The 19,902-nt window shown below is 34.2% G+C and overlaps 1 protein-coding gene across 4 annotated transcripts in view; it reads right to left on the reverse strand.

The window, feature by feature from the left end:
* LOC126889576 (cytochrome P450 6k1-like) overlaps positions 1-19,902 on the reverse strand; it is a 122,380-nt gene that overhangs the window by 39,200 nt on the left and 63,278 nt on the right. The window contains exon 1 of one of the 4 annotated variants that reach the window (XM_050657968.1): positions 18,454-18,549. The exons of 2 other annotated variants lie outside the window; for them this stretch is intronic. The gene's annotated coding sequence lies outside the window, so the exon portion shown is untranslated. Of the gene's footprint in view, positions 1-18,321; positions 18,550-19,902 lie in introns of those variants that run through there. One more of the 4 variants, XM_050657969.1, reaches the window with a different exon arrangement.

A 19,902-nucleotide genomic window follows, 5' to 3' on the forward strand; every position in this document is an offset into this window, starting at 1 on the left:
GTAAATATAAAAAAGATTATGTCACAAAAAAATTTATCTTTTAAGGAAGCGGAATTGTTAGAAAAAAATAGCAGTTACTCGAAAGTAACTTCTAATAATAGATTTGATGTATTGAACAATTTGGAAAATTTTCCACAAATGAGTCAAATTGATAACTCTGACATATCATCTACACCAACCAGTTCAAATAAAAATTGGGTACCCCGATCACAATTACAACCAAAAAAGCGTAAAGCTACTTCACCGATTATTATAGAAGAAACACCAAATTTTCAAAACAAGATTAAAATAAGTAATTCAATCTTGCCAAATCCTCACAGAGAAGACTTTCAGATATACAAGGAAAAATTAGAAATGATAGTAATGCAAAAACTACCTATAATATTCTAAAATATAATATATAAAAAACTTAATTTGGATGTCACAGAAATGCAGGTTATAAAAGACACACAAAATGAACTAAAAAATTTATTAGGATCTATGTATTCAACAAGATTATGGAAATCAACACAATGAATAAGGAGTTTAATATATTACAGTGGAATGCAAAGTCTATAATTAAAAATAAACCAAATCTCTTAAAGCATATATAGACAAGGCGGAAACGGCAGGTTCGTTGGGAAAAATATTCCCATGAGATATTTTTGCATAATCACGTTCGTGAGACATCACAGAATAAGGTTCAAGAGGTCGCCCACGAGAAAAGTGGGCCAATTTTTTTTTAACAATTTTTTTTTAATCAAATTGCAAAAATCAATATTTTGGCCCGGACTAATTTTTCTTTAGGTTTTTTGGACCATTCTGGACAAAAAAGTTCTCTTATAATTTTTCTCTAAAGTTGATCTTTTTGGAGTTATAAGCAAGTTAAAATTTGAAAAACGCGAAAATGGCCATTTTTAAGGCTTAATAACTCGGTCAAAAATTATTATTTTGAAAGTCAGAAAGTGACTAAATCAAAGTTTAAAGTTGCCGTTACATGATACTGAAGAAATCTGTGTCATTAATTTACTACTAAGCTGTTATTTTTAATTAATAACAATGAGTGGTTGTATCGTATTGACGCTGCTGTAAATGTGAGTGCGAGTAAGATGCACAATTTGGACTGCTGGAATAGCTTCTCTCTCGCACTCAGCATTTACAGCCCCGCACACGTGCATAGCACTTATTATTATTACTTAAAAATAACAGCTTAGTAATAAAATAATGACAAAAATTTCTTCAGGATCTTGTAGGGGGGGCTTCAAACTTTGATTTAGTCATATATTGACTTTCATAATAATAACTTTTAACCGAGTTATTAAGCCTTGAAAATCGCCATTTTTCGTTTTTTTCAATTTTAAATTGCTTATAAGTCGAATACGATCAACTTCAGAGAAAAATTATAAGAGACCTTTTTTGTCGAGAATGGTCCAAAAAATTAAAGAAAAAATTGTTCGGGCCAAAAATATTGATTCTTGCAATTTGATAAAAAAAAATTGTTAAAAAAAAATTGGCCCACTGTTCACTTGGGCGACTTCTTGAACCTTATTCTGGGATGTCTCACGAATGTGATTATGCAAAAAAATCTCATGGGAATATTTTTCCCTTCGAACCCGCCGTTTTCGCCTTGTCTAATAAATCAAACACAAAATGTTGATTTAATTGCACTAAATGAAACTTGGTTATCACCTAACCAAAGTTTTAGATTAAATAACTATAATTTTATAAATAAAAGTAGAGCAGATGAATATGGTGGCGTAGGAATACTTATAAAAGATCATTTTTGTTATTCTGAAATAAAATTTAGAAACAACTTTAATACAAAAATAGAAATTTGTGCAATATATGTATATAGAAGACCTCAAAATATCAATCATATGTATATATAAACCACCAAATGTACAAGCTACTAAAAATGATTGGACGAACATATTTACACAAATACAAGGAGAGAGTATAATTTGTGGGGACTTCAATGCACATCATAGCATATGGGGCTCGGTGCACGACAATATTCAAGGTAAAAATTTAGCAGACGCTCTAGAAAATCTTAATTTTATTGTTTTAAATGATGGTAGACCTACAAAAATTACTAGACCAAATGAAAATCCTTCTCCAGTAGATCTAACACTTATTTCGCCAAGCTTGATCGGTTACATAGGATGGAATCCTTTAGATGATAAGCTAGGCTCAGACCACTTTCCCATAAGTACAATCTTAACAAGGAGATATAATAACAGCATAATACAACCAAGTAGAAAATGGATAGAATCTTCGGCCAACTGGGAACACTATCAAAATATTTTAACACACAGCATGGAAAATGAAAATTTGACTTCGACTGAAGACAATTTTAAACAGTTAGTTTCTAATATTAATAAAGCAGCTGGTGAGGCAATGAAATGTCGCACAGCCTCTAGTAATAAAACCACAAGAGCAGTGTGGTGGGATAGAGATTGCGACGAGAAAGTAAGCGATAGAAAAGACGCTTTAAAGAAGTATAAGAGAGTATCAAATTTTCAAAATTATATAGATCTACGCAAAATACAAGCACAGTGTAAACTACTATTTAAACAAAAACAAAAAAAATGTTGTGTAGAATTTATCAATCAACTAAATATAAACACACCTATATCAAAAATTTGGAATTTTATTAAAAAAATATCAAATAATAATAACACTTACAAAAAACCTCCACTAAAGCAATCTATTATTGAGGAATTATTAGATACATATGCACCGACTTAAGTACCAAATATATTAAAGACAATAGATAATAATATGCATGTAATAGATTGCAATGAGCTTCAAACTCAGTTTGATTTTGAAGATTTGGAGGTTGCAATGAAAACAACGAAGAATACTACTCCTGGCTATGATTTTATTACCTATGAATTAATTTATAATTTACCCATAATAGCTAAGGAGCAATTACTTAAAGTTTTCAATAGTTGGTGGGTAGGAGAGCAATACATAGATCACTTTAAAAAATATATCATACAACCATTATTAAAAGCTAATAAAGACAAAAATTTATCGTCATTTATCGTCAAAAGTCATATCCACCAATTTCTTTAATGTCGTGTATAAGTAAAACCTTCGAAATATTAATCAAACCTCGACTATGATGGTTTTTAGAATCAAATTGTATTTTACCTAGTACACAGTATGGATTTCGCCGAGGCCTTGGATCATTGGATGTAGTAACGAAGCTAGTTACAGATATGCAAATTGCGCTGTCTAAAAATAAGTACCTGGTTTGTTTGTTTCTGGATATAAAAGGAGCTTATGATTCAGTAGATCTTAACGTAGTAAAATACAAAATGTGTAAACTTGGTTTCAATAATGAAATCTGTAATAATATATTAAATCTATATACTAATAGAACAGTATGGTTAAAAGATCATAGAAATATACTACACGGACCAAGAGTTGTAAATCAAGGTCTGACACAGGTTTCAGTATTAAGTCCAACATTATTCAACTTATATTCTGCTAGTATTCATAGTTTGTTTGACGAAAACATTATATGTTTACAATCTGCAGATGATATCTGTATATACTCCACCCAAAAAACCTACGACGACTGTCTACGGTCATTGAGGCATATAGTTGAAATTATTATACAATGGACAAATGAAAATAATATGACAATGTCCACAGAAAAATCCAATATTATGTTTTTCACCAGGCATAGGTTGCGCGCACCGGGAAACGTAACCTCGAGTGGGCGTACTATACCAGTGGTGAATTAGTATATGTATCTAGGGATAGTACTAGATAATAAACTTCAGTCGTCCGTTGCCAGCCACCGGAGGAAACACTTCAATCGTCCGTTGCCAGCCACCGGAGGAAGTCGTGCGCGTACGAACGGAATGGAACAACAGCAGCAGAGAGCAGCCGAACGGAGAAGGGAGTGTCTCGATAAGCTGTAAATTTCATTCCAACCACGTATGTAAGCGTGGTGCGAGTCGAGTACTTCTTACTCCTTAGGCGAGAAGGAGAGGCTAAGGCCAATCTTTTGGATGTGGTGAACTTAGGGACTTTGATTTTTATTGGATTCTCTAAGACGCTACAACTAGAGATTGGTTAGCAGAAGAAGCAAGACGGGCTCGACGTGAGCCCGTTACGGGATTTCTACTGTGCCTCCGTTAGGGTATCGACACTGCAATATGTAGTTTTTTAGAAACCTACATCGGGCAGCCCCGGCCCCTGGGCGAGTAGAACGAGAAAAGTAAGAGGAGCCCTAACCCAGTTCTGTCTGGGTTAGTGACCAGCCGCGATATAGGTCCAGGGGAAGCCGACCCTGACACCGTGCTGGCATCGGGCCAGACGGATGAAAAAAAGGCTCGACAATATTAGGTATTCGCCCCCGATGACTGATCGAGCCAGGTCTCGATCACCCCCCCCCTCTCTATGGCCACTCCGCCAATTTATGATGATTCACGTAAAGTGGGTCATAACCTGTTTCAGGAACTAAGCAGCGAGGAAACCGACGTTTCAATTGAGGATGAGCAGCCAATAGAAGAAAAAGCGAGAGACAAGGAATTTAAATTCCAAACACGAGGGAGGAAGAAAGGCAAAAAGTCAAGACAAAAATCCGAAGAAAAAAGCGAGGAAAACCTTATAGCAGAAGTCATGGACGAGAACGAGGCAAATCAAAAAGCCAGAAGAACAACGAAAAGGGCTAGGACCGAAGACAGCGAGAGCGACGACGAACTCGCGAAAGCGAGGGAAGAAATAAGCATGCTGAAGGAGCTAATGGGAAAGCACCATGGAGCGGTGAAAAGCAGAGAGGCTGATTACGAAGAACAGCTGAAGGCAAATGAAGAAGTGATAGCCCGACAGAGGACCGAAATAAGGGAACTAAAGAAGGAAATAGCCAAGCTGAATGACACGATCCTAAAGCTGGCAGACCGAATAGATGCCCGGTTCGACGAACTAATGGAATCCAAAAAGCCAGCGAACAACAAGAGCCACCAACAGGCCAAGCCCTCAACTTCAAAACTGCCGAAACCAAAAACAAATGAAAAATCTCCGCCGACAGAAAATGTCACACCCTCTCATCCTGCCAAAAGGACCAGTAGATCCAATCCACCCACCGGCTAACACAGATGAGGATGCGCTTGCCTTGCGGCATCCCAGTGGTTCGGAGACAGAGATGGAGACGAACCAAAGTGAAGAAACCACCGTGTTGCCCGAACAACAGGCAACACCACATCGAAAACCGCCTGTAATCAAATTACAGAGCGTCAGCGAGACAGGGGCTATCCTCACCATAGCTTAAGCACAAAAAGTATACACGGCCAACAGGATTTCCAAGAATGGTAGGGAAACCCTCATCCAGGCGAAAAGCTCGGAAGATTATAGAAAAATGGTGAGGATAGTGGAAGAGTACGCGACATAACTCCAAAGAGAAAGTCAAGAGGCTACAATGGATAGCCTTCCCGTTAGATGAAGACGTGAAACCCAGAGTGGTGTTAAGAGGATTGCCCACGAACACCACAGAACAGGCAATCCAAGAAGAGATGGCAGCACAGTACCAAATATCCTGTCACCCGGCGAAGAATATGTCAACCAAAGTAGGCCCAAAAAGACAACTACCCATGTTCATCCTGACTCTGGACCATGAGGACGTCGAAAAGGCAAAGCGTATCACAAATCTGTGCCACATGAAGGTCGTGGTAGAGGACCTACACAAAGCGACCGGACCAACGCAGTGTTTCAACTGCCAAGGCTACCACCATGCCCAGAACGCGTGCCACAAGGACCCAAAATGTGTGAAATGCGGAGAAGATCACCCCTCAAAGCTGTGCAAACGAGCCAGAGAAGTGAAGGTGACATGTGCTAAGTGCAATGGAAGCCATCCAGCCAACTACAGAGGATGCCCTAGGTGCCCAATCTGGAGAAGACCTCCACCACAGAGGCCACAACAAACGAAGAGACGACAGCAGGCAACCGGGGTATCCTACGCCCAAGCCACACAAACAAACAACAACAAACACAGAACAACACAGCGATTCCTCAAGACGAAGACTACCTAGTCAGAATGGTCACCAACATAGTGACTAAGGTAGTCCAAGAAGTTATCCTAGGCATCAGGCAGACACAGAAGTAATGCAGGCAGACAGGGGATACTTGAGGATAGGCTCCTGGAATCCGGGCGGCATATCAACAAATCAGAATATCATGGACGAACTCGCCAACAGATACGAGATGGACATCGTAGCAATACAGGACACCAAGCTTACAAACAACTTTAACCTAAAGTTTCCTGGGTACGATGTATATAGGAACGACCTCACAAGAAGATCAGGAGGAACGGCCATCCTAGTCAAGAAGGGAATTAAACACACAAGATTCACGACCCCACCACTTGTAAACATGGAGGCAGCAAAAATAGAAGTGAAAATGAGGCAAGGCATAGTCAGAATAACATCAGCCTACGTAAGACCGCTAGACCCATTAATGGACGATGACCTAGATGCGTTCCTAAACATCGATAATAATAGGAGACCTGAATGCAAGATCCCCCAACTGGAACGATAGAGCTACGAACAGAAACGGACGACTACTAAATAGCTATATAGAAAATAACGAAGACATAGTGGCAATGAAGCAAGAAGCAATTAGAAACAGCACAACAGAGGAAGAAGTCGAGATCCACACTGGAAGGTTCAAAGACATACTACAAGAAGTACAAGACTTGATAAGGGAAAAAAATAGAGCGAAGAAAATAGCCAGAAGAACAAGAAACCGAGTAGACAAAACCTGGGCAAATACACTAAACAGAGAGGTCAAAACGGCTCTACAACTACACCGCACCGAAAAATGGGACAACTTTGTACAAGAGATGGAAGAACTAGTCTCAAACATGAGAAATATTTGGAAGCTCCAGAAAATGATGAGAAGCGACAGAAAACCCATCCCCCCATTACATGGAGAAAACGGCATGGTGTATACCATAGAAGAGAAAGCAGAGGTGAAGAGGTCTACACTCGAAAGATAATGCAGGTTAAACTTCCACCAAGACGAGGACGTAGACTTCATGGAAGAAGTCGAAGAGCAAGAAAAAAGACCAGAGGACCCAGAAGACATCATTCCCCCAACATCACCGGAAGAAATCAACGAACATGTAAGAAATAGTTCACCGAGAAAAGCGCCTGGTCTAGACGAAATAACAAATAGAGCCCTAAAGTATTTGCCCTTAAGAGCTATAGTGTACTTTACAAACATAGTGAACGCGATATTAAGTTACAAAATATTCCCGAACAGATGGAAAGAGGTCCATGTCATCCTGATCCCAAAACCTGGCAAGAACCACACATTCCCGCAGAACTACAGGCCAATCAGCTTACTTCCAGCGATCAGCAAGATAGTGGAAAGAATTATCCTCAGCAGACTGCAAACGGAAACAAACAGATTAGAGATAATCCCAGAAGCTCAATTCGGATTCAGACCAGAGCACTCCAGCGAGCTACAAGTACTCAGATTAACTGAGTACATAGCAGCTGGATTCAACGACAAGCAGTACACTGGAGCAGCATTCCTGGACGTAAGCAAAGCTTTCGACATAATATGGCACAAAGGGCTCATATACAAAATGCGAGGTTATGGGTACAACGGAGCGATGACGAGGCTGATCTCCTCGTACTTAGGCGGCCGGAGTTTCAGGGTTCGGATAGGACAAGTCCTGTACTAGCTCAGAAACCCGGAGGCTGGAGTGCCACAGGGAGCGGTCCTGTCACCTCTGCTGTACACAATATACACCGCTGACGTACCTAGGACACCAGGTACCCTAATGAGCCTCTACGCCGACGATACAGCGATAGCGGCCAAACACAGAAACGTAGACATCGCAGTGACCAACCTGCAAACAGCGTTAGAAGACATCGAGGAATGGTGTATAAAATGGAAGATAGCCATCAACTCCGAAAAGACGCAAGTGGTACTATATAAGAAAGGAAGACAACAGCCAGAAGAAGAGCTGACGGTGCTGAACAACCCCATCGAGTGGAAAAATGAAGCTAAATACCTGGGAGTCATCATGGACAAAGGATTAACCTTCCAAAAATACGTAGAAGCCACAGTCCAGAAGACCAACATGGCGAGAGCAACTTTAAGAGGACTCACAGGAAGAAAAATAAACTAAGACTAAAAACGAGGTTAAGACTAATACATAGCATAATATTACCGGTATTAACATACGCATCTCTCGCATGGGGACAAGTATGCAACACCCACAAAAAGAAGATACAAGCGGTCCACAACAGCAGCTTAACCTTCGGATGACCAAGCGGGGGAAATTGTGACCCCAGCGTACGTTTTTCTTTAATAAATTCAAAAGTATTTTCAATTTTTAACTCATTATTTTTTTATTTGACTTTAATATCATTCTAGATATCCTCATATTTTGAAATAAAAAAAATTCCCTATATTTTACGAATAAAAAATATATTCCGAAGTTGATGTTTAGTAAAATACCGTCTATAATGTGTAATTCCAAGTAGTTTTACGCTAATGACGTCGACTTTGCAAAATAACAAGACACTTACTCAACATACACACTACACATGACACTAATACTCATGTTGTGACTGGCTGAATGACATAAAGTCTATGCCATAAAAAAAATTAAAAAAAACTTCATTTTTTGTTAATTGTCATTTTTGACATTTTTGACCTGGGGTCATTTTTCCCCCCTTGGTCATCCGTGTAACAAAAAAAGGTTGGTCATCAGAAGGTTAAGAGAAGCAGCCAGAGTCCCAAGATACGTCGCAGAAAGATTCCTATTTAGAGAACTTCAAAAGGTGAGAGTCACCGAAATGATGACAGATAAGGCAAGGGTCAAATTCGCGGAGCTGGAGCACCACCCAAGTCACATACTGCGAGAGCTGCTAGGGTATGACACGTTCCACCGATGGAAGCACAAACGTCCTAAACAGCAAATAGTGGAATAAAGTGAATCGAATAAAGCAAACAAAGAGTGACAAAGTAAAAGAAAAAGTAAAAGTGAAAGTAGTAGTCACTTCGTAGCTCGAAACACCAAGTGCCGAAGAAACACACAACCCAAGCGTAGGTCCAACATCACGACCAGATAAGAAAATAGAGGAAAAGGCGCAAGCCAAACAAAAAAAAAACAAAAAAACAAAATAGGGATAAGCCACCAAAAAATCATAAAAAATAAAAAAAATCATAAAATTCTTGAGCACCAAGTCATTGGACCGAGCTCAGTGGGGCTTGGTACAATGACTTGGGGCCCAAGCAAGCAATTTTAGTACCGCGGATAAGTAAATAGAAGATAAAGGCATAGAGCGCTTCACGCTGGCCTAGTTTTGTAATTCGATTAGGGCACCACATTGGAATCTTATTACCCAGGATTCCATTGTGAAGAGCATTTGGCTACGATAGTTGTGCCCCCATCGCGCATCAGCATGCTATGGGGGGGAAGGGATGGCCTGGGGCATTGGAGCGAGGTGGGGTGATCCCTGTTTTAAACTCGGGTCAAAACACCTCGCCCCAATGAATTGTTACACCCGAATGTACTTTTTCGATAGGGTGGACATCTCCCACAGGTCGGGTTGAATCAAATTGCTTGCTTGCTTGAGATAATAAACTTCTGTGGACTAAACATATTCAATACATCAGAGGTAAGTGTCAAAAAAAAAATAAATATACCAAGGTGTATTACCAACAGAAAATGGGGAAAAACAGCTTTATTGTTCTACAATGCTTGTATTCGGTCAGTCGTGGACTATGGGTGTTGGATATATGGATCAGCAAGCAATACCAATTTATAAATATTAGATCGGATACAATACAGATGCTTGAGAATATGTTTAAGTGCAATGGTATCCACTCCAACAAACGTTATGCCAGCAGAGTGTAATGAAATCCCATTAAATTTACGTAGACAATTTTTAGCTCAAAAATACTGCATAAAGCTAAGAAACACTGAGTCAGACCTTTTAACAAATCTGGCTTTATTAAACATGGAAAACTAGCAAATATTGGAGAATAAAAAATTCACCACCACTAACAGATGCATTCATTGAAACCAGGAATTATACAAATTAACGCAACAGCAAATTATTACCAATTTATAAATTTCCGTATAAAACTTTGATTAAAAAGCCAAGAATCATAATTCTTAAATATACAGAATCAAATCATTTAAATAATATTTTAGTAAAATCTATACTGAGCGACTTTGTGGATTACACAGTAATTTACACAGACGGTTCTAAAAATCAAACAGGAGTAGGATGTGCTATGTATGTGCAAAATACCCATCAACATAATAATTACAAATTATCTAGTATTAGTAGCATTTTTACAGCTGAGATTATAGCCATCGAAAAGCTCTAGAATGGATTAAAGAGAATAATATTGAAAAAGCTGTGATAATAACAGACTCCAGATCTGTAATATATGCAACTGAAAACACTGATTTTAGTTCATACAAATCAAAAATTTTATGTAATATAAAAAATAATTTGTCTAAAGTGGAAGTAGTTTTTATATGGGCAAAAGGGCATGCCGGTATACTGGGTAATGAGAAAGTGGATGAGTTGGCCAAAGAAGCAATAAAAAATGGTGAGATTCTAACTCAGATCTTATCGACAGATGCAATAAATGACGTCAAAGCTAGAATAAATAAAATATGGAAAAAACAATGGAAAAATATTTCAAGCATATCAAAAAATTTATATTTTTCTTTACATCAAGAACTTCCTCCGCCACCTGAATACATATTTAAGTATAACCTGCCAAAGCAAGATATTTCTACTATCGTCAGATTAAAAACTCGACACGGAAAATATGAGGCACATCTGCACAAATTAGGAATAGTTAATTCATCAGTCTGTTTTTGTGATAATATTTCGATTAGAGATTTGAACCATATTTTCTTTGAATGCAAAATTAACGAGAGATATACACATCAATTATATTACAATTTACGACAAACAAAAGTTCATTTTCCAATTAGTAAAGAATATCTAATAAGTTGTCATAAAATGGAAATATTTAAATTTCTAATTAACTACTTGAAATAAATAAAAATATAGTAATTTAAGTGAAATAGGTATAAATATAACAAAACTAATAAATTGAGGTAAAAATAAAATAAAAATATGTGGCTAACGGACCCTCATCCAAGCCATTTTTTCTCTCACACATACACACACACACACACACACACACACACACACACACACACACACACACACACACACACACACACACACACACACACACACACTGATTTTTCTCTAAGATTGATTGTTGTCGAGTTATACGCGATTTAAAATTTGAAAATTGCCAAAATGGCCATTTTCAAGTCTTAATAACTCGCTTAAGAGGATGGGTACGTATTTTCGGCTGCAATGCTATCCAAATTAGGATCCATGTTTTTCAAATCCGGGAAAACTAATAAGTATTTTTGAAAAATTTAAACGCAGAATGAAGGATTACGTTATTGGCGAGAGCCGAAAGTCTCTGAGAACTTTTATAATGTTTATTTAATAAGTTACAAGGGTGAAAAACTAAGAGAAAATTTAGTGTGATATTTAATTTAAAATATCTCACTCAAAATAAACTTTTTTTTATTCTAAGGGACTTTTGGGCCTCGTTAATAATATAGCCTTTCATTCTGCGTTTAAATTTTTCAAAAATATTTATTGGTTTTTTCAGGATTCGAAAAAAATTAACACAATGTCCGTGGTAATATTTCCAAATCTATCTTTTTCATACAACGCGCTCAGTCGAATAGAATATTGTCAGCATACTGTCAGTCAGACAGTGACAATCAGTGACAATTTTAAATATTTGACATGGCATCGGGAATATTTTGAGTTGTTGATTAAATAATATTGTTATATAGTGTATTTGATAAATTATTGATTTAAGACCTGAGCTTAATAAAAAGTTATTTATTGTGTATTATTTGTGGAAAAACCAAGCAGAAAATACATCAGGATAATATAATCTGTGATCCAAGTATTTTGTTGTTAGAGATCCAAGTATTTTTGTGTTGCTGTTCAAAATTGTAAGCGTTCCATAGTAACAATATATTATTAAAAAATCACTTTAATTAATAATTACTTGAATTAATAATTTGCAATTATAAAAATAACAGTTATCCAAGAACCTTCAAAAGCCATCTCTTTAAATTAATGATGACATTTTCAAGTAGAATGACATTCTAGTAATGTTTACATATCCATACCAGTGTGAATTTTACTACACGTAATTTGCCGTGTAAAGACAGAAAAAGTAGGGATACCCGTAAAATATTTGCGAAATTTGTACCGATGGCCTTAAAAATAATTAAGTATTATGAAAGTCAGAAAGTGACCAAATCAAAGCTCCCTACACAAGGTCCTGAAGAAATGTATGTCATTATTTTATTATTAAGCTGTTATTTTTAATTATTAACAATGATGAAAATAATGACAAAAACTTTAGGATCTTGTAGAGCGGGCTTATAACTTTGATTTGGTCAGTTACTGAGTTTCATAATGATTATTTTCAACCGAGTTATTAAGCCTAGGAAATATGTAGTTATTTTCGCGTTTTTTAAATTGTAAATCGCATATAACTCGACAACAAACAGTTTTAGAGAAAAATTACCTTTTTTGCTCAGAATGACCCAAAGAATCTAAAAAGATTGTCTGAACTAACAAAAAAAGTTTTGTGAATTTGTTTACAAAAATCGTTTAAACAAATTTTCGACCACGGCACCGTCTAGCACCCTGTGGATTTCTTATAAAGGCCTCTTTTTGAGTAACTTTGTGCAAAAATTTAATCGGAATAGTTTACCTAACGGGGGCGCCGATATAGCCTGGACTAGTTTATATGTAAAAAAAATGACGTTTAATCCTTTGCATATTTTGTTTATTACATTATAGTCTAGTAAAATAAAATTACACTACATGCAAATCAAAATGTAAATTCGTACAGGTTGAAACAAATTTTATAATAAAGTTTAGGTGGGTACAAAAGATATTTTCAAGAAAGTATCCAAATCATACAAGGGGATCATTGTTTAAATAATTAAAAAGGGGTCATTTTTGCAAAAAAAATATTTTTTAACTGCTGAGGTCATTCAATTACTAATGAAGGTCTATAGGATTGTTTGCTGCAAAGTTGAAGGGTATATCTTTCACATAAGACTTACTAAATTAAATTTGACCCCCTATTTATTTAAATAATTATACATAAAATTTTAAAAACAAATTTGCAAAAATATTTTTAGCAGTTTAAATAAAAACTATAAAATATCTTATTTTACAGGAGAAGTTGCGCCATGTTATCAGTATTAACAAAAAAATTTGGTCCAAAATTATTTAATATTTTTTGAGATATTGAATTTGTTTATTAAATGTTACTCTATTTTCAATTACAAAAACGCGGTTGTTGCTAAAGAAATATTCACCTGTACTAAATCTTATTATTTTTATTTTTATGTATATTTTCAATAAATGTATTGATAAATTCAAATTTCGATTAAACTTCCCCTTGAAATGTCATTTGAAAATTATTCAAATTTGTTTATAATTTGTTTGTTTAATAACGTACCGGGGATTAAATATTTTGAAATGCCGTTGCAATAATTGGGTTGCTGGGAATTTTTCACTAATTAACAAATTTTTTCGTCCTTTTTTCCTCTTCGTTTTTTTTTTGGAGTTATATTACTTTTAGGGTTAAGTTTTATTAAGAATGTCTAATCTCTAAGTTGTAGATTCTAGACCTAAAAATATTAAGATTGGTCTAAAATCACTTAAATAAAATGTGGCTACTTACTGAGTAACAGGGTGTTTTATTTAAAAATTTAAAAATTATTTTTACCAAGTACTTTCAAACTATTTGACGTATCCCTATCATACTTGGTAGAATGTGTGGGTATTATATAGTCTACTAAATTGTGATAAATAAAAGTTTCTAGCCACTACCAGAGGCGTACGACAGGGGATAGTTAATGGTTGACCCTTCCCAAATTCTACGCCACTGAAGTAATTACTATTTTAGGAACATTTTTCGATTATCCAATACTTTCTATGTAAATAATATACTCTTTACTGGTAACGATTAAGTCATTAGTTTTCGAGATATTGGACGTTAAAAATGAAACAGCATAGTTATTTTGATTCATTCATTCATTCATTCATTTTAAACTTCCGATATCTCGCAAACTGATGGCTTTATCGATACCAATAAAGTTATTTACATACAAAGTATTGGAAAATCTAAAAATTTCGCTAAAATAGTAATTAACTCAGAGGGGTAGAATTTGGGAAGGGTCAAACATTCACTATCCACAGTCGTACGCCTCTGGCACTAGCTAGAAACGTTTATTAATCACAATTTAGTAGGACGTATAATAGCCACACTTTCTACCAAGTATGATAAGGATACGTCAAATAGTTTTAAAGTACTTGGTAACAATATTTTTTAAATTTTTAAATAAAACACCCTGTAACTCCGTAAGCAGCCACATTTTATTAAAGAGATTTTAGTTAAATCTTAATATTTTTAGGTTTAGAATCTACAACTCAGAAATTCTACATTTTAATGAAATTTAACCCTAAAAGGGCCCGTAGTAATATAACTCCAAGGAAAAGACGAAGAAGAAAAAACGACAAAACAATTTTGTTAATTAGTAAAAAATTCCCAGGAACACAATTATTGAAACGGCATTTCAAAATACTTAATCCCCGCGACGTTACCAAAAAGAAACAAATTACAAACAAATTTGAATAATTTTCAAATGCCATTTTAGGGGGGCGTTTAATTGAAATTTGAATTTATCAATATATTTATCAAAAATCTACACAAAACTAAAAATAATGAGATCGTATGCAGGTGAATATTTCTTTGGCAGCAACCGCGTTTTTGAAATTGAAAATATAATAACATTTAATAAACAAATTTAATATCTCAAAAACTATTAAATAATTTTTAACCAATTTTTTTTGCTTAATACTGGTAGCATAGCGCAACTATGCCTGTAAAATAAGATATTCTATAGTGCTTATTTAAAACGCTAAAAATAATTTTTGCAAATTTGTTTTTAAAGTTTTATATACAATTATTTAAATAAATAGGGGGTCAAATTTAATTTAGTATGTCTTATGTAAAAGATTTACCCTTTATCTTTGCAGAAAAATATCCCATAGACCTTCATTAATAAGTGAATTACCTCAGCAGTTAAAAAAGTATTTTTTTTTTGCAAAAATGACCCCTTTTTAATTATTTCAACAATAATAATAATATAATATCGTATGGCATTTTTGCCGGGGAGATCCTTTCGGATAGTTCCAGCGCCAATTACATCTTTTACCCTGTTTCAAGTAACTAGTGTCGATGTACACTAGCCCAGGGGGACCGACGGCTTAACGTACTCTCCGAGGCACGGTGAGACGGCTCGTGTCATTATTGGAAATGAAAATGGTTTGTCTTTGGCAGGGATCGAACCCACGTCTACTGGCGTATGAGGCCAGCGTTTATGCCGTTACCCACGGCCGCTCAATTTACCCAATATCAATTTCAACAATGATCCCCTTGTATGATTTGGACACTTTCTTGAAAATATCTTTTGTACCCAACTAAACTTTGATATAAAATTTGTTTCAACCTGTACGAATATACACTTTGACTTTTTTTTTATTTTATTAGGCTATTATTGTTATCACTCAATTTATCAAAATCAGTTATTAAATAACTTTATCAAAGAATGTCTTATTTGCCAATTTATCTGGTGTAGGTTGTTAAATTAAAAATAGTCTGGGCTGATTATCGGAGAATAGGCCATTTTTGGGAAAAGTTATTTACCAGCAATTTTATTGGTGCAATCGAATCTTATGATGTATATATTAATAATATAGATATGCAAAGTCCGCAGATAGTGTGCTACTTTTTTATAAACAAAATGGCGCCCGAAAATCGTGTTTTTTTAAATTTTTGCTCTATAGCTCCAAAGATTTTAACTTTAGACCAAAAACACCCAAATAAAAATTCACCGCAATTAAATTCTGCATAGAGACGTGTTTTTTCCGATTTACTTCGACGAAAACTTTCCCCGGAAAAAGCGGGGTTTTCCAACAAAATCCTTAATTTTCAACTAAACTTTTAGATAAGTAGTTGTCAATCAGTAATTAAATAGCCTGGTAACGTAAAAGCCCATTCCGTATTTATTATAATTCCAGAAGCCGATAGAATTTGAATGAACAGTTTAGCAACAATTGAAACGGTAATTAAAAATTTTCGTTCGCTATAATAACGACAATAATTATGATGCATAGGAATAACTATGATTTTTTCATAAAAAGACACTATACCTATCTAATATACTTTACAGAATTGAAATTGGACTATTTACGCGGCCTCAGGAATATTTTAAATTTATAAAAAATTTTTTGGCTTATAAACAAATAGAATATCTCGGGAAATATTAAACTAAATTAAGTTGTGAAAACCGTATTCGAAATACAGCGGCAGGATGCTTCTTTTAAAAGAAAAGACGTTTAATTATGATTAGTGGTTCCTGAGATACAACCGGTCAAAATTGACCGAAATTTACGGCAAAGATATAAACAATAGGATCATAATTTTAAACCATCACCTTTTTTTATTTTTGTCCTCTTTCTCCACACCAATTTCCATATCTTTAAAATCCTCATAACATATATTATTATAATAAAAACTATCGATAATACGTGTGAAAATTGCCAAAAATAGCAAAATTCCAATCAAAAATTAGGTTGGAGAAAATGTAACCCTCAAAGTTCAAAATCGGTATACGTTAAAAAAAATGCATTTTCTCGGCTTCCCATGGAGCAATGTCCTTCATTCTTTTTTTGTTCCCAAGTAACTCGAGTAGAGCCATCGAACTAATGCATTATTAAATGTCAAACTTGCTTTTGTTTTGTTATAATAAATTAATTTATTTATTATAACACAATGTTTTAATTTGTTTAAATAAAAATTGTTTAAATAATTATACAGCTTTCAAATGAGAATATTTACGTTTTTAACTTTAAAAGTTACACTTGTAGTAAGTTTATCTAAAAAAAAGCCTATAACTGGAAAAAATATGTAATTTTCTGTTCTTATAAATAAATTAATCTATTAGAACAAAACAAAAGCAAGTTTGACATTTAGTAATGCGTTATTTCGATGCCTCTACTCGAGTTATTAGGGAACAAAAAAAGAATGAAGGAAATTGCTCCATGGGAAGCCGAGAAAATGCATTTTGTTAACGTATACCGATTTTGAACTTTGAGGGTTACATTTTCTCCAACCTAATTTTTGATTAAATTTTTGCTATTTTTGGCAATTTTCACAAGTATTACCGATAGTTTTTATTATAATAATATATGTTATGAGGATTTTAAAGATATGAAAATCGGTGTGGAGAAAGAGGACAAAAATAAATAGGTGATGGTTTGAAAATTATGATCCCATTGTTTATATCTTTGCCGTAAATTCCGGTCAATTTTGACCTGTTCTATCTCAGGAACCACTCGTCATAATTAAACATTTTCTCTTTAAAAGAAGCGTCCTGCCGCTGTCTTTCGAATACCGTTTTCACAATTTAATTTAGTTTAATATTTCCCAAAATATTCTATTTGTTTATAAACCAAAAAATTGTTTATAATTTTAAAATATTCCTGAGGCCGCTTAAATAGTCCAATTTCAATTCTGGAGAGTACATTAGATAGGTATAGTTCTTTTTATGAAAAAATCATAGTTATTCTTATGCATCGTAATTATTGTCATTATTATAGCGACCGTAAATTTTTAATTAACATTTTAATTGTTGCTAAACTGTTCATTCAATTTCCATAGACTTGTGGAATTATAATAATATATATGGAAAGGGCTTTTGCGTTACCAAGTTATTTAATTATTGATTAACAACTACTTATCTAAAAGTTTACTTGAATATTAAAGATTTTGTTGGAAAAACCCGCTTTTTCCGGGGAAAGTTTTCGTCGAAGTAAATCGGAAAAAACACGTCTCTATGCAGAATTTAATTGCCGTGAATTTTTATTTGAGTGTTTTTGGTCTAAAGTTAAAATCTTTGGAGTTATAGAGCAAAAATTTAAAAAAAAAACACGATTTTCGGGCGCCATTTTGTTTATAAAAAAAGTAGCACACTATCTGCGGACTTTGCATATCTCTATTATTAATACATACAATAATAAGATTCGATTCCAGCAATAAAATTGCTGGTAAATAACTTTTCCTTGTATTTTGCTAATTAGCCCAGAGTAAAAATAAACAGCGAAACGCTATGAATCTTGGCAGGAGCTATTGTAAAATTTTAGTATTACCAACCTTTTCCTTATTCCCGAATAAGAAATTTATATAATCGAACTTACACGCACTATTTAGATATCATTATTAATAATAAAAATAATAATTTATTAATGATGACCTTATACAAGGTTACGAATTAATAACACTTACGTTGCTAGATGTTTGCCGTAAAACCAATTTTAAATCCACTATCACCGATGTGCAATTTGTTTATATAATTTGAAAACTTTTTTCATTTGCCAATACATGCGAGCAAGGTTAATAGACGAGCGGAGCACCCCCAAAAAAACGCTTATTTCTCGAGATACAGACCACGCAGAGGTGAATGGCCAATTTTAGTCATAGTGTATGTTTTTGATGCTGCTGAAAACGAAAATGAGGCTTATTTTAAATTTTATGTGGGGGAACATTGTCAAAATCGCAATTTGACCCTAAAAATAAAAAAATGAAATCACGTTTTTTTGCGTTTTCCTCGCTACAACTCTGTTCCATTTTAATATTTTTTTCTAAAATTTTTAAAATATATAGCTCTAACAGTTCTAAAGACAACGGTACCTGTTTCAAGCTTTTATTCTTATCCTGATAAAGGTTATGAATTTTTCAAAGAAAAAGGTGCGTGACGAAGTTTAAAATTTAACTGCTTAATCACGTTTATGTTAAAATAGAGAATACAAAGAAGTTTTTTGGTGAGTTTTAGATCAAAATATTTTATAGAAAAGAATAATAGTGCAACTTTTAATGTCGACATTAGAAATCCCCAATATAACGCTTATTTTTCGAGATACTGACCATGGTGTTGAATGGCTAATTGTGGTCTTAGATTATGTTTTTGACCGTGATGAAAACAAAAATGAAATTTATTTTAAATTTTAAGTGGGAAAATATTGTCAAAATTGCAATTGTACCCTAAAAATAAAATTAAAATTAAATTACGTTTTTTGCGTTTAGCTCGCTACAACTCTGGCCCGTTTTAATATTTTTTTCTAAAGTCTGTACACTATATATATCGCTCACTTTTTTGAAGACATTGGTTTCTGTCTTAAGCTTTTAGTCTTATTCTAGTAAAAGTTATGAATCTTTTAAATTACAAGGTGCAGATTCGTGAATTGAAAAGTTTAATCGCAAAATTTGACTGACAAAATTTGAAATATAGATTTTAAATCAAATTCAAAAATAAAACATGAGTACTACAAAGAAGTTTTCTGGAAAGTTTTGGATCAAAATGTTTTATAGAAAATAAATGGTGCAACTTATAATATCTACGTTATAAATCCCCAAAATAACGCTAAATTTTCGAGATGGTGATCATTGGTGGTGAATGGCTAATTTTGGTCTTACTTCATATTTTTGATGGTGCTGAAAACGAAAATCAAATTTATTTTGAATTTTAGGTGAGAGAACTTTGTCAAAATCGCAAATTTTGCCCAAAAAATAAAAAAAATTAAACCATGTTTTTTTTAAATTAAAAGGTGCACCATATTTTTTCTATACCACATCTAGACCTAAAACTCCCCATAAAACTTCTTTGAGCTCTATGGTTTAACATAAACGTAATCAAATAGATACATTTTTTTGTTTTTCACTTAATTTTTGCGATAT

The sequence above is a fragment of the Diabrotica virgifera genome, chromosome 8 (genome assembly GCF_917563875.1).
Source record: "Diabrotica virgifera virgifera chromosome 8, PGI_DIABVI_V3a".
Taxonomy (NCBI): Eukaryota; Metazoa; Arthropoda; class Insecta; order Coleoptera; family Chrysomelidae; genus Diabrotica; species Diabrotica virgifera.